The following is a 12,901-nucleotide window of genomic DNA, read 5'->3' as shown; positions in this document are numbered from 1 at the left end:
GTCACTGTATCCATACTTCTTAACCTTGGTCACATAAACCAGGAACCTAGCCTGCTTACTCAAGGATGAAGGATGAGATCCTGAAGGAGACTTGTTTGGAACTGCTGAACTGGGCAAACTGAATTTAAAAACCCAAAGCACCCTCTCCCCCACACTTGCACCCTGATAAGCATATCATGGCTATGAGAGGTCAGACAAGAGGACTCAGAATCTATGAAGTTTTAAAGTCATGGAGAAAATACACCTTTTGGTTCCTGTAGCTTTTCAAAAGTGTGTTATCCTTCATACGGACTCACAGACATGCAGAGTGGGTTTTGTCCTTGATTGTCACATCTAAAATGGGGCCCCATCCAAAAGGCATTGAAGTCAATTTAGTCTTCCTTTGATTTCAGTGGCATCTGGGTCAGTTTCAGACTTACTCTCATTCTGACTGCTTTTTAAAAAAAGGTAAGGGCTTGCTCATAAATGGATTCCCAACAACCAAGGAATTGGTTAGCATTGCAATCAGAGATAGTTTTTATGAGTTGGATGAAAGTGGCTTTTGTTTGTTGGCTGGTTTAATTGTCTTTCTAGGCATCTTTTTCCCTCTACAGAGTTCAATAAGTATTGCCAAGTTTTTTTTTTTTTTTAAAACTAGCTTAATAGTGTAAAATTGTCACTTATCAAGATCCAGTAAAAAAGATGTCCTGTGAAGCTTTGAAGTTGCCATGATCTTTTAGTGAAATGCCATTAAAGGCTGTGGGAGAATGTACAGTCCCTGATGAATTCACTTTCCGACTCTGTAAATGCACAAAATCAAGTACTTACTCATTGGAATAAGAAATGTGATTAAAAAAATAAAAGCTCCAAACCCCACAGCTGGAGCACAGATGCTAACAAACATAACTTTGAAGCTTCGCAGATGATTTTGAATACAAAGCTGTTCCAATTGATTCCTTCCCTACATTTTCCTTGGAAAAATGTTAACTGCTCTGTGGTTTGTTTGTTGGTTTTTTTAAGTGGTGAAGAGATTATACAAGTTCATAAAGAAAGGGTTTTCATAAATGGATCCATTCTTATTTGATTCTGTTAATTAAAGTTAACAAACCATATGTCCGTATATTTTTAAGTGTACAGTACAAACATTCAGGGCTTGTCTGGATGTGAGTTTTGATAGGTATTGTTTCTGTTTATGCTCTGATAGTATAAAATTTTCAGAGTTGAACCTTCAGGAGTTTTCTATGTCAGACGACTAGTTTTTTTAACCTCAGACAAGCAGATAGGCCTTTAAAGGCCACCTCTAAAACTTTCTTGCTAAAATCTAACAGTGGAGTCTAACTTTCAGTTAGTGTTGGTGTTATGGAAGGTATGTATCCATATATATAGGAATATCTGTGGTGTCTTTTGGATTGTAAGTACGTGTTTTTAAATGTGTGTGTGCTCAGGACATACATGCTAGTTGAGTGTATTGTAAGCTTTTAGTAAGAATCAAGAGCACAGCTGTATCAGGAGTGAAAAGGACATCCATGTTCTGGGGACCAGCTTAATCCGGGTTTGTCTGGGTCACGGCCTGAGGTAAGAGATACTGAAGGAGAAGGCTACAGAACTGACTGCAAAATGGTTAAAAGGACTTTTTAGCTTTGACTTGACTGAATCGCTGTAATTCATGCTGGGGTCAGGCTCTTCTTTGGAGAATGCGTATGCATCTAGGTTTCATGAAAGCCATTTTGTTGTGTAGAGGTGACTTAAGAGAAAGAGTGACTTTACCAGTTTCAGTTAGTGGCTTAGTTCACGGTATTGTTCTCATTTCTCTTATTTTGAATAGTACCAATCATTACATGAGTTTGGGGTTATTTCAGTCATCGAAAACAGCAAAGTATGAACGACATCTATGAATTGCTGCCAATAAAATTGGCATCTCGGTCACCATAAGTCCTATACAGTCCCAACTATAATTGAAAACATTGCATAACAGGACTTTCAATCATTATATTGGCAGTATTCCAGGTTACACAGGCAGATTAGACAAAAGGCAGCATTAGGAAACATAAAGGTTTATCTTAAATAGCCTGTTAAGTAACAATGCTGTTATTTTCTGATCAGGAACCAAGGAGCAATAACTGTAATGCCCATTGTACTGGAAGACATCTTCCTGACTTTCTGAATTACGATGTCCCCATTTTCTTTACCCTTAAATGGTGCCTAGGGCAAAACAGTGCACATTCAAGGTTTTAAAGTACTGTAATTAATGTTAAAATGATTTAGAGGAAAGTATTCTCAACACTTTTTAAAATTCAGATCATTCTGTAAATAGTCTAAAAATTACAAATAAATGTGGGGAATATGTATTGGTGAAGGAGAAGCAAACTAAACAGCTGGTAGTGTATGACTGAAGTGGAGTTTTACCTATATTAGCACATCCTACTAGAGCTGAATTGTGCTGGGACTTCTATTGCTGTTCTCTTCTCCCCGTTACCTAAAATGTTTTAACTTCCCATGCAGTTTTTTATTTGTAAAAATCATTATATGCTAGGTCTTCACAACATAACAAATAACGTGAATAATTTCACCCTTCTCAGCAAAAAAAAAAGAAGATAAGGGACACTGTTTTTCACTCACCACTGTCCAAGCCTTTGATGGGGTTGATTTGTACTGAGAAGTGTTGGAGCTGAACTTCCCCCTTTCCTCTGCTAATCTGAGGGCCAGTGGCTGGCTGCCTGCAGATGAGAATCAGGTAGCTCTACCTGATTCGGGCCTCATGCTCATTCCTTACATTATGATTTACAGTATTCCCCTTGGTGCTGGTAAGGATTCCTTTCTGTCACTTTTCTTCACTCCAGCATTGAAATGACATGCTATGAATGAGAAGTCTGGTTTTGATTCTTTTCTGAAAATGGTATGTAAATGGAAGCTAGAAGCTCTATGGAAAAAAAAAATAATTAAAAATGTCAATGTCTGCCTTACAACAATCCCCAGACCTTTATGAAAGCAATCCAGTATTACTCAGAAATAAATTTTAATGCTTTTGAGTAGCTCTCTCCATTGTTATCCCAGGTCTCCATACTAGATTTCCATTTTACAGTCCTATCTGCATCCTCCATGTTGGATGAGTGTAATTACAATATAATCACAATCAGGGAGGCCAGGATGTTCGTAGGTCTCTGCTGATATCACATGATAACAAAGATTAGATATGGAGGACAGAGAAAAAGCCTTCCAAGAGGTCAGGGTAATAGTTGCTACATCTTACTATTGATTCTTCCAAAGGCCACCTTTAAGTCTCTGAAGTAAACATTTGTTCCCTCTTTCCTGGACACTTAAGACTTTTTAAAATATTGTGCTGAAGAGATTCATTTGCAAAGCAAAAATAATCTTTATTTTCTGATCCATAAACAGAAAAAATGCACCATAGCTCTTTTTCTCCTGTCAGTTGTAAAGATTGTTTTGCATTTCTGCATTCTGAGTGCCTCTACATTTCTTAGCAATTGTCTTTGCCACTGGTACTCACTACTAGAAATACACCTGCAGAGAAGAAAAATCAAACAGAAAAGTAACGAATATTGTTATCAGTTCAGGTTCTTTATATTGTTAATAGACACGAGTATTCATACTTTTCCTCAAACTTAACTCTGCCGCACCCCTCACCCCCAATATCCTTTCCCCCATTTGGGATGCTTTCAAGTAATATGTAGGTGTATTTATTTTGTTCTTATTTGTCCACGTATATTTTGACCCAGGACATCTAAGTTTGTAGAATTTGAAAATTTTATTTTGTCCAACAGCATCTGGATTTTTGTTTTCCATTTTCTCATTTAATTTTATAGTTCTGAATTCAAAGGTACTGGTGGCAAATCAGTTTAATGTAACTGTTGATAATGGTAGAATCTTTATCACAATAACAGCAAAGAATAATTTTAAAATTTTTCTTTTAGATTTAAAAAATGACAAAGTTGCAAACTCAGGAATTCCAGTGCATGATCTAATGACAATAATAGAATTAAAATTGTCCATGCAAATTTAAAAATACTCTTAACCATATAATATTTTAGGATAAATTTCTTGCAGTCAAGTTAGAGAATAGATTGCTTGGACTCCTACCTGTTTATTAACACTCACAATCCTGTTACAGGCAAAAAAGAATACACCATTCATGCAAAGCCAAGAATTTATTCTTAGTCTAATTACAGTCTCAATGGTCATAACAGTCATAATAGCCTTATGCAGGTAACATAAGGACACAAACTTTTAGTCTCCCGCTCTCGCTGGTGTTAGGCCTGCCCTGCCACTGCCCCTCTGTGTGTTAAGGTTGATGGTTTCAGCCTGGGGGTGGGTTTACAGGGACTGTTCAGCATACAAGTCCATTGCCAGAAGTATGACATTGATGTTGATGGTTTCCTTCTTCTCACTTTAGAATGTGGTTGGGATCTTTCTTGTGTTTTCTAACAGGCTCTGCACCTTGCTTATTATTCATTGGTCTGCAAGTCCATATTGCATCTGAATTTACTGTGTAGTGTGTGTTTTACATATGTTGGATGCTTGTTCTTTGTTCTCTTTGCTACCCCTAGGGCTTGGCAAGAATGACTTGATTTACCTTGCTGCTGAGGTTGCATTCCTTTGATGACCAGTAACTGGCCATCAGTGAGTTTTTTATAGCCCCTGGACTTCAGGTATTGTCCTCTGCCAGTTCTTTCAAAGCTTCTGATAATCCTCTGTGCTGTGTTTTGTTAAGAGGGTCTGATAGGTCATTCTACCCACAGTGACTACATGTTACAAATACCCCTTAATTACAAAGTATATATCACTACAGACATTACATCACACAATGATACAGAGCTAATGAAAAGTTAAAACAAAGTAGTTAATAGAGATCTGGTAATTAAATAATTGCTATTGGATGCAAAGCAAATCTTCAGGCAGACAAGACAAGCACAGGCAAAACCCAACAGGTTCCTGAAGCCTGTGTTAGCTTAATGCAAAACCTGTAGCCTGTTACAAACAGCAGTTACTCTCTATGTACTGAGCTACAAAGCTAGGAAGCATGTTAGTGATCTAGTTATGATTAGATTTCAGATGCACCAACCATGTTGGAATGCAAGAATGGCTCCTTAGAAGGTTTGGTGGTACTTGCCATAGTCATGAAAAGAAAACAAAACACATTGAATTTTCAGTATTTTAATCTTTTAGTATTCACATCAACATCTCAGAAATCCCATTTCAGCTAGGGATTGTGATAGTGACCTTGATTTGAAATAAGTTTTCTGCTTCTTGAATTTGTGCAGTGGACTTCACATCCACTGGAATAAATTACTTACATCATGAGCTTCTCATTCTTAATACTGGCTAGTAGTCTTATCCCATGGGCAAATAAAGATACATCTGGGGGTTTTGGTCCTGGTAGGGGAAGACTGACCATTCTTATTTAACTACTGATTAGGTAACTCCCTTGATTGAATGCAACTGTTATATATTCACATCTCATAATCTGTGCTGCTAGGAAGGCCTGCATTTGCTCTGTTTGCCAGAAATAAGATGGTACGCTGTATTGATAAAACTACATAATCTTAACATTACGTGTCGGTGTTTCTGATCAAAAGCCCCTCCAAGCTAGATCCTTCTGTTTATCACTGAATTAAAGTAGATATAAAATACACAGCTCTCCTTCTTATTGCTGTTTTTAAACTCCCGTGCCTAAAATTGTAATATTTTTTTTTAAATTAATGATCTTTAGTGTATAAAAGGACACATGGGACCTTATTAAGAGTCACAAAGAAATCTGAATTTGTCATTTGTGTAAATCCATGTGACCCTCTACTAAGGAATTGCTTTGTTTCATTAGAAATGCATACAATCTGTGAACCCACTTGTCCTTCCTTCTGTCAGTAGAAAGGGAAAGGGAGGCTTTTTCAGATAAAACACAACTTTAGGATGTGAATAATAATCACATCTAATACTATTATAGCACAAGGTGTGGTTATAGAATCATAGAATGGTTTGGGTTGGAAGGGACCTTAAAAACCACCTGGTTCCAACCCCCCTGCCGTGGGCAGGGACACCTTCCACTAGACCAGGTCATTCAAAGCCCCATCCAGCCTGGCCGGAACACTTCCAGGGATGGGGCATCCACAGCTGCTCTGGTCAACCTGTTCCTGTGTCTCACCATCTTCACAGTGAAGAATTTCTTTTTAATATCTAATCTAACTCTACCCTCTTTCAGTTTAAAGGCAATCTGTCTTGTCCTATCACTACATGCCCTTGTAAAAAGTCTCTCTTCAGATTTCCAGGTTCCTGTATCTCAGCTTCCTTCTGTGTTAAGAATTGTTCTGTGACGCTAAACTAATGGAAGGAATGATGGGGATGTAAAGTATTTGAGGATGGTATTCTTATTTGAAATACTGAATGATTTAAATTATTTTGAGGTTTAATGTCACCGAATCCTATAAAAAGTGAATTGCATTTTCTGTAATGTTTTGTGTCTTTGAGACATGTGAGCAGCCATATTATAGCAGCCAGATTATAGATCCTGTATTGAAGTGTTAGCTAAACACTTGTTGGAACATTCCTACATACAAAATTCAATGTCTGTTTGCCTCTGAGCAGGATAAAGCCATACCACCTTGGACTGATTCTTTCCAGAGTCCTTGTTCAAAACCCCCAAAATTACTCTCATGCATCTGCTACAGATTCTTCCAAAGGAAACAAGTAGTTAACTTTCTATTTTCTAACATCAGAGACTTTCTCAGTCATTCTGCAGGGTGGTCACGTTAATTTTTTTCCTTTGTCATGGGATTTAAAAAAGCACTTCCACAATTTTAGGAATGTTTTGACGACATCAGGTACAGTTCAAGGAACAGCAGCTTCAAAGTTCTGACTTCTCAAAGACCTGTCCAAACATGAAGACACAGTGATGCAATCCTAGGTGGCAAAACAGTTACAAAAATATTCTTTTAGTGGTATGAAATGTTTTTTTTTAAAAAAAGCAAAATATGAAACATTCTGTTCCAAAATAGTATGTACTGAAATAACACATCTAAGCATTACTTGATCTTAAGAGTGAGAAAGCAGAGTAATGTTGCATGATTTTGTACACCTTAAACAAATCTTTGTTAAACTTACATGCATTGTTCTTCCTTCCTAAATTTTTTTCAGGCATCTCTCTCATCCCTGTCTACTAGCACACAAATACCTGGGTGGAAACTCTTATGTTTCATATAGTATTGGGATCCATTAACACAGAGTGTTTATATATCATTCACTGTCTGCAGAGTGATTGCGTTTATAAACCAAGAATTAACTGCACAGCATGTGGGCCTCATCTTCTATACCTTATCACTGCTACTAAAATATTAACTGACAGCTACACCTTGCTGAGAAGCCAGTCTTAAGATGTGCTAGAGACCGTGACTGAAACTGTCTCACATTATACACATTTTTGAATTACAGAACTAAAAGATAAAAGATACACCATTTCTAGTTGTTTTTTTTTTTAAAAAAAAAAAAAACCACCTGCAACAGTATGAATAAGTGAACTAGTTGGCATGAAAAAAAACCCACCTTTGAGCCTTCCCTTTAAGGCTTTGTGAGAATTTTATTCTGCAGAGCAAAGATTACTGAAAATTACATTCTGTCATCTTCGTTCTTCCCTCTCCCTTGGGATCCTTCCAACTGCTTGCATCCTCACACTTTCATCCCCAAATTCTTGCCAAACACCTGCATTTTCTTATCAGTGAAATTTCTTTAGCTATTGCTACTTTTATTTTATGTAGTCACATTAACATCTGTCTATGGTTGAGCAAAGTCAGTCATTATCTTCTGTTTATTATTTTTATTGTTTTTCATCTTTTTTTTTTTTTTTCCTTTAAGGAGTCTTTTATACAATACTTAAGGGAAAATTAAAAACAAAACATAAGACCTGCCCTACCCCGTCTGCACCATTTTCTGCATTTACTGCTCTTACCATTGTTGCCTTGTCTCTGGGCATCTGGAAGAAAGACTTACTTTCATCTTCTGTATTTTGGTGACAGGTTTCTCTGAGTATCTTAGATCAGTGGAAAGGCAGGAGGGTGTCTTACTGGCTTGTTCAAGGGAAAAAAACCCCAAAAACAAAACCCAAAACTGACAAAAGTATTTTGCTATAATTTTCCCTTTTCATGCAATCTCAAGCTGCCTTTGCATCCTTGCCGTGTGGTGGTTTGACCCTGTCTGGATGCCAGGTGCCCACCAAAGCTGCTCCATCACTCCCTTGCTCAGCTGGACAGGGGAGAGAAAACTTAAAAAAATGCTTGTGCGTTGAGATAAGGACAGGGAGAGATCACTCACCAATCACTGTCACAGGTAAAACAGACTTCACTTGGAGAAATTATTTCACTACCAATCAAATCAGAGTAGGATAATGAGAAAAACTAAATCATATAAAGCCCTTCCCCCCACCCCTCCCTTCTTCTCAGGCTCAACTTCATTCCTGATTTTCTCTGTTTCCTCCCCCTGAGTGGCACAGGAGGACAGGGAATGGAGGCTGCGGTCAGTTCATCACACGTTGTCTCTGATGCTCTTTCCTCCTCACACTCTTTCCCTGCTCCAGCGTGGGGTCCCTCCTATGGGAGACAGTCCTCCATGAACTTCTCCAACATGAGACCTTCCCACAGGCTGAAGTTCTTCACACACTGCTCCAATGTGGGTCCCCCACGGGGTCACAAGCCAGCAAACATGCTCCAGCGTGGAATCCTCTCTCCACAGGTCCACAGGTCCTGCCAGGAGCCTGCTCCAATGCAGGCTTCCCATGGGGTCACAGCCTCCTTCAGGTGTACCCACCTGCTCTGGTGTGGGACCCTTCATGGGCTGCAGGTGGATATCTGCTCCACCATGGACCTCCATGGGCTGCAGGGGCACAACCTGCCTCACCATGGGCTTCACCACGGGCTGCAGGGGAACCTCTGCTCCGGTGCCTGGAGCCCCTCCTGCCCTCCTTCTGCTCTGACCTGGGTGTCTGCAGGGCTGTTGCTCTCACATACTCTCCTCTCTCTGGCTGCAGTTGCTGTCGTGTTGGGGTTTTTTCACCCCTTCTTAAATATGTTATCCCAGAGGTGGTACCACCATCACTGATGAGCTTGGCCTTGGCCAGTGGTGGATCTGCCCTGGAACTGGCTGGCACTGGCTCTATTGAATATGGGGAAAGCTTCTCACAGAAGCCACCCCTGTGGCCTTGCACTACCAAAACCTTGCCACACAAACCCAGTGCAGCCTTTCCCAAATAGAATTCCTTCTGTGAGCTTCCGTAACTTCCTAATCATTCTGCAGGACAAGACTCTTAAATCAAGCAGTTCCAATAGTATAGTGCTCAGCAATCTTTCTTACTTTTGTTTTCTTTTTTTTTTTTTTTTTTTTGATAGGCTAGAACTCTTTATAAATGGCCAGACATTTTGCATTCAAAAACACAATGTGAATACAAAATACTTCTTGTTATTTTCTCATAAAAAGCAATTTGCAGTCCCTAGGTAAGACATTTGTTTTACAATTACTAATGTCATTGGCCTGAAAATGCCAAATAGCTGATGATATGTGTACTGAGCTGTCAAAACGAAGCATGCAGTGTAAGTTCAGGGCACTCATCCTGGTCTTGAGCTAAAAATCAGTCCTGTGAGTTTGTCCTGTGTATTCCAGCCATGTTTGCACAGTTACTTGCAGTAAGTCCTCTCCACGTTGCTAGGAATGTCTGAAATACAACATTGTGCATTACCCAGCCCTTGCTTTTCCAATAATTTCCAATGTGGGTTTATATATTGCTTTGATGAGTAAATACAACACTGTTACCCAGTGGCAGTCTGCAGCTTCAGCATCCTGAAGGCACGGACCGCTGTTAAATTTCCAATGTCAGGCATGTAAGTCAACTCTCATTACTTGTAGCTATTTGTGTCCCTTTTCTGGCTTGTTGAAAAGAAGAATTTTAGCAGATGACATATCACTGACTTTTTTTTTTTTTTTCTGCCCAGTTTGATCACTGTGGTGTAAATCAATCCTTGTTCATCTCCTTTTTTTCTTCCCCTAGTAAATGAGGTTATGTGAATTTTATGATAAGAAGTGGGCAAAGCTAGCATGTGGAAATTTGATTTGGGACAAGACTGAGATGAGCATAGCTGAGTATAAAGAGAAGTTAAGGATCCTGTGTGTGCATTAAGTAGTAAAGTTCTTCTTTAAGAGCTCTTAGGAGTATTGTGTTAAGAAAAGATATTGTTGTTATACATTCAACTTGTTGGAACTCATAAATTGCTCCATTTGAAATATGCTTTGATTTAATTTACCAGGGAGCCATACTCTGTTCCTGGTCATTTCATTTTCATTACTACAGTATTTTCTTTCCTATTTTTGTACAGTCTATAATGGCTTTCTCCTTTTGTTTTCTTCATTAACCTTATGGCTTGAATGTCTTTAGCAGTGCCACTTTTCCCCTATATAGTGCTCAGCCTTTTTTTTAAGACTTCAGACAAGGTGTAAAATAAAAGGGCTTTAATCCTAAGGAATTTCCCCACAGCAGCAGAGCATAGGCCTCAGCAGTTCTGAGCTGAAGCACACAGTTAAAACCTGATCTGATTTATGCTCTGGTCATGACAGATACAGAACAGCACATGTTTGAAGAGATGCAAAGGAAGCACACAGCTATTCTTGCCTTTTTCTTCCTCATAGTGGAAATAAAGCATAATATGTAGCCAGCATCCAATTAGTACATTTTTTTTCCCCCCAGAAACATCTGTCTTACCAGGAATTGGCTGGAGATCAAAAAAAAAAGTGTTTTATTCACAACCACAGAGTTCCAAAAATACAACATAGCCAAATTAAACCCTCAGTAAATAAACTTTATATAAACCCAACAATATTAAAAAGCTAAAAGTGTAGTGTGTTGTGTGAGAGAAATTGATTTCTAAGGAGTTTTTTAGATTGCCACAAATGAAGTGGAAAATGTAAAATAGGAGATTCAGTTCTGACACGATTGTGAAAAATGCCAGGCTCGACTGGTGGGTGCAAGGGCAGGGTGCAGATTTTCCTAAAGAGAGACACGTGTTGTGTTTTGAGAAGCTGTAGAGGATCTGTAACATCTGGGTGAAAGTGGAAGATACCAGGGGCGATGTGAGAGACCCATGTACTTGCAGAGGAATTTGGAAGCTAGGCAAGATAACCTATAGCATTTAAAATGGCAGCAGAGCCCTGCATTTGGGCAACTGAATCCTATATTATATGTACAAACTTTGAGAACTTGATATCCACTCATGAGAATACTAAAGACAATTCCGTATTTATATTTCCCTGTGAAGTTTCACTTACTGAACATGTTAAGCGCTGACCCGTGGAAGTTTGTAGGTAATCTGAATTTAAATTTATTATCACAACTAGAGGCATATTTCATATATCTGTTTCTGTGTTTCTGCTCTTCAGGCAGGCAACCTATAAACTTTTATGCTATTATTTGGATTATCTTTTTATTTTTTGCGGGGGTTTGCCCACATAGCCAGGGGCTCTGACAGGTGAGTTACCCTGACGCTTGCTATGGCGATTTAACCAGCTCAGGTGTCCCCCTTTGCTAGAGGTCATATCTCCCCATAGTGGAGTTTGCAGAAGCAAATGTGTTGGCATCTTGGTCACCGTGCTTTATTGTCCAGGTGATTACAAGCTATAACTGAAGATGGTTTTGTTTTTATACATTCAACTGTAGCAGTAGTGATTGAGGTGTGGGCACACATTCATGTCTGTCAGCTCTGCTGCAACTTCTGCCCTGGGGAAATGCAGATGTCTGGTGTGATAAAATACTAAATTATGCTTAAATGCATTTTTGGTTCAGTTATACTGCTGTTCACTTCAGTGTGCCTGGGTCAAGGCCTGAAAAAGAGGTTTATAGCATTATTTTTTTTAATATACCTTTTATACATGGTTTCCACAGGTGTATGTCTAGTCTCAACGTATAGAAGGAGAAAAATTTTTCTTGAAAGGGATTTTGGGGATGGGGGTTGTGTTTGGGTTTGCCTTTTGACTCATTTACAGAAGACTAGTGTGGCCTTTGAGCTAGGAAGACATGGATGTTCACATACATGTTAACTTCACATTCTTGACTTCCAGTAGATAATTAGAGCTTCCTAATATTTGGAGGCTTTGGAGATGGCAGCAATGCATCTGGTGCTGGAGACATCTCTGGCAGGCATATTTTGCCACCTTCATTAGGCTTCCAAATCCACATTCAGATCACCTACTAAGTGGCTTCTTTTTCAAAAGTGCAGAGCATACTCTTTCTGCTACTTCATCAGAAGGTGCAAATGATCAAAATCATTGAATGTGTCTCGTTTGAGTAGCTAAATCTGTTTTCAGTGGATATAAATACTTGCACAGTTTAATGCATTTCAGCAAGTAGGTCTGATTTCACTGCAGCTCCTGGGTTTGGACTGGCAACTCTGAATTAAAGTTCACGGCTCCTCATCTGTTCGGTTTGTGCCATTTCCATCACTTACACATTTGTCATTTAGCAGCTGCTCTAACATTTCAAGTGATATCTCAGGAGTGGTGGCATTATAGGATTTTTTCCCCCAGTGATTTTTATATCATTTAAGACATTCTTTAGAATAAAAAATACAATAAGAATATTAAAATAATCAGGTTTTCAAAGAAAAACTGGACTTCAGCTCTTTCCAACATTATGTTTCTCAAATTTTGCTTCCATTTTTTGTATAAATAACAGTTTATAGCTCTCTATAATTAAGGGGGGGAACCCAACACGACAAGCTGCAATTGAGTGCTTGTCTGAATGACTTCACAAGCAGTTAACAATTCCATGCTCTCAGGTCTGTTTTGATGTACCACTGATTAGTAGTTGCATTTCTGCCATTAGGTTTTGAGCTTAAAATGTGAAAGTTCAGCTGAACCTAAAAGGTTGTGTAATTGTTGA

The 12,901-nt window shown here is 38.8% G+C and overlaps 1 protein-coding gene across 5 annotated transcripts in view; it reads left to right on the top strand.

The window, feature by feature from the left end:
- The window catches only part of SEMA5A (semaphorin 5A), a 350,500-nt gene that overhangs the window by 284,870 nt on the left and 52,729 nt on the right, over positions 1–12,901 (top strand). The gene's annotated exons all lie outside the window — the stretch shown is intronic.

This window comes from Falco peregrinus, chromosome 3 (genome assembly GCF_023634155.1).
Source record: "Falco peregrinus isolate bFalPer1 chromosome 3, bFalPer1.pri, whole genome shotgun sequence".
In the NCBI taxonomy this organism is placed as follows: domain Eukaryota; kingdom Metazoa; phylum Chordata; class Aves; order Falconiformes; family Falconidae; genus Falco; species Falco peregrinus.
The sequence above is the reverse complement of the archived record's forward strand: the minus strand, read 5'-3'. Positions and strand labels throughout refer to the sequence as shown.